The sequence below is a fragment of the Taudactylus pleione genome, unplaced genomic scaffold, assembly GCF_031769625.1.
Source record: "Taudactylus pleione unplaced genomic scaffold, aTauple2 ptg000550l, whole genome shotgun sequence".
NCBI classification, from domain to species: Eukaryota; Metazoa; Chordata; class Amphibia; order Anura; family Myobatrachidae; genus Taudactylus; species Taudactylus pleione.
In genome coordinates, this window is record NW_028284952.1 from 4,490,001 (window position 1) to 4,492,500 (window position 2,500).

At 38.3% G+C, this 2,500-nt stretch overlaps 3 non-coding genes and 6 pseudogenes across 3 annotated transcripts; all 9 read left to right on the forward strand.

The window, feature by feature from the left end:
- The first annotated feature begins 259 nt into the window (after nucleotides 1–259).
- Nucleotides 260–378, forward strand: LOC148500624 (5S ribosomal RNA; annotated as a pseudogene).
- A 116-nt stretch (nucleotides 379–494) lies between these two features.
- Nucleotides 495–613, forward strand: LOC148500625 (5S ribosomal RNA). The gene has a single exon (XR_015870398.1). It is a non-coding gene; the product is annotated as a 5S ribosomal RNA (ribosomal RNA).
- A 116-nt stretch (nucleotides 614–729) lies between these two features.
- On the forward strand, nucleotides 730–848 carry LOC148500626 (5S ribosomal RNA; annotated as a pseudogene).
- A 115-nt stretch (nucleotides 849–963) lies between these two features.
- Nucleotides 964–1,082, forward strand: LOC148500627 (5S ribosomal RNA; annotated as a pseudogene).
- Nucleotides 1,083–1,198: 116 nt separating this feature from the next.
- LOC148500628 (5S ribosomal RNA) lies at nucleotides 1,199–1,317 on the forward strand. The gene has a single exon (XR_015870461.1). It is a non-coding gene; the product is annotated as a 5S ribosomal RNA (ribosomal RNA).
- Nucleotides 1,318–1,433: 116 nt separating this feature from the next.
- LOC148500629 (5S ribosomal RNA) lies at nucleotides 1,434–1,552 on the forward strand. Its single transcript, XR_015870399.1, has one exon. It is a non-coding gene; the product is annotated as a 5S ribosomal RNA (ribosomal RNA).
- Nucleotides 1,553–1,668: 116 nt separating this feature from the next.
- LOC148500630 (5S ribosomal RNA) lies at nucleotides 1,669–1,787 on the forward strand (annotated as a pseudogene).
- A 115-nt stretch (nucleotides 1,788–1,902) lies between these two features.
- Nucleotides 1,903–2,021, forward strand: LOC148500631 (5S ribosomal RNA; annotated as a pseudogene).
- Nucleotides 2,022–2,137: 116 nt separating this feature from the next.
- LOC148500632 (5S ribosomal RNA) lies at nucleotides 2,138–2,256 on the forward strand (annotated as a pseudogene).
- Nucleotides 2,257–2,500: the final 244 nt, after the last annotated feature.

Sequence of the window (2,500 nt, forward strand, 5' to 3'; positions counted from 1 at the left end):
GGTGTAAATTTAATGCTTTTGAGCACCTACAGCCAAACCACACTGGACATGCCCAATCTCGTCTGATCTTGTAAGCCTTGCTGTGTTGGGCCTGGTTTGTACTTGGATGGGAGACCACCTGGGAATACCAGTTGCTGTAGGAAATTTTATACAGCCAAAACATTCTTTTCTATTACATTTTACATTTAATTTTTTCAACTTATCATTGAATTTACTTGAGTTAAGAAGTAAAAGAGATCTAAAGTTAAAGCTTTTGAGCACCTACAGTCAAACCACACTGGACATGCCCAATCTCGTCTGATCTTGGAAGCTATGCAGTGTTGGGCCTGGTTAGTACATGTATGGGAGACCCCCTGGGAATACCAGATGCTGTAGGTAATTTTATACTGCCATAACATTCTTTTCTATTACATTTTACATTTAATTTTTTCAACTTATCAATGAATTTGCTTGAGTTAAGAAGTAATAGAGGTGTAAATTTAATGCTTTTGAGCACCTACAGCCAAACCACACTGGACATGCCCAATCTCGTCTGATCTTGGAAGCTATGCAGTGTTGGGCCTGGTTAGTACTTGGATGGGAGACCACCTGGGAATACCAGGTGCTGTAGGTAATTTTATACAGCCATAACATTCTTTTCTATTACATTTTACATTTAATTTTTTCAACTTATCAATGAATTTACTTGAGTTAAGAAGTAATAGAGGTCTAAAGTTAATGTTTTTGAGCACCTACAGCCAAACCACACTGGACATGCCCAATCTCGTCTGATCTTGGAAGCTATGTAGTGTTGGGCCTGGTTAGTACTTGGATGGGAGACCACCTGGGAATACCAGGTGCTGTAGGTAACTTTATACTGCCATAACATTCTTTTCTATTACATTTTACATTTCATTTTTCAACTTATCATTGAATTTACTTGAGTTAAGAAGTAAAAGAGGTCTAAAGTTAATGTTTTTGAGCACCTAAAGCCAAACCACACTGGACATGCCCAATCTTGTCTGATCTTGGAAGCTATGCAGTGTTGAGCCTGGTTAGTACTTGGATGGGAGACCACCTGGGAATACCAGGTGCTGTACGTAATTTTATGCAGCCATAACATTCTTTTCTATTACATTTTACATTTAATTTTTTCAAATTATCAATGAATTTACTTGAGTTAAGAAGTAATAGAGGTCTAAAGTTAATGTTTTTGAGCACCTACAGCCAAACCACACTGGACATGCCCAATCTCGTCTGATCTTGGAAGCTATGCAGTGTTGGGCCTGGTTAGTACTTGGATGGGAGACCCCCTGGGAACACCAGGTGCTGTAGGTAATTTTATACTGCCATAACATTCTTTTCTATTACATTTTACATTTAATTTTTTCAACTTATCAATGAATTTGCTTGAGTTAAGAAGTAATAGAGGTGTAAATTTAATGCTTTTGAGCACCTACAGCCAAACCACACTGGACATGCCCAATCTCGTCTGATCTTGGAAGCTATGCAGTGTTGGGCCTGGTTAGTACTTGGATGGGAGACCACCTGGGAATACCAGGTGCTGTAGGTAATTTTATACAGCCATAACATTCTTTTCTATTACATTTTACATTTAATTTTTTCAACTTATCAATGAATTTACTTGAGTTAAGAAGTAATAGAGGTCTAAAGTTAATGTTTTTGAGCACCTACAGCCAAACCACACTGGACATGCCCAATCTCGTCTGATCTTGGAAGCTATGTAGTGTTGGGCCTGGTTAGTACTTGGATGGGAGACCACCTGGGAATACCAGGAGCTGTAGGTAACTTTATACTGCCATAACATTCTTTTCTATTACATTTTACATTTCATTTTTCAACTTATCATTGAATTTACTTGAGTTAAGAAGTAAAAGAGGTCTAAAGTTAATGTTTTTGAGCACCTAAAGCCAAACCACACTGGACATGCCCAAACTTGTCTGATCTTGGAAGCTATGCAGTGTTGAGCCTGGTTAGTACTTGGATGGGAGACCACCTGGGAATACCAGGTGCTGTACGTAATTTTATGCAGCCATAACATTCTTTTCTATTACATTTTACATTTAATTTTTTCAAATTATCAATGAATTTACTTGAGTTAAGAAGTAATAGAGGTCTAAAGTTAATGTTTTTGAGCACCTACAGCCAAACCACACTGGACATGCCCAATCTCGTCTGATCTTGGAAGCTATGCAGTGTTGGGCCTGGTTAGTACTTGGATGGGAGACCCCCTGGGAACACCAGGTGCTGTAGGAAATTTTATACTGCCATAACATTCTTTTCTATTACATTTTACATTTAATTTTTTCAACTTTTCAATGAATTTACTTGAGTTAAGAAGTAATAGAGGTCAAAATGTAATGCTTTTGAGCACCTACAGCCAAACCACACTGGACATGCCCAATCTCATCTGATCTTGTAAGCTTTGCTGTGTTGGGCCTGGTTTGTACTTGGATGGGAGACCACCTGGGAATACCAGTACCTGTTGGAAATTTTATAC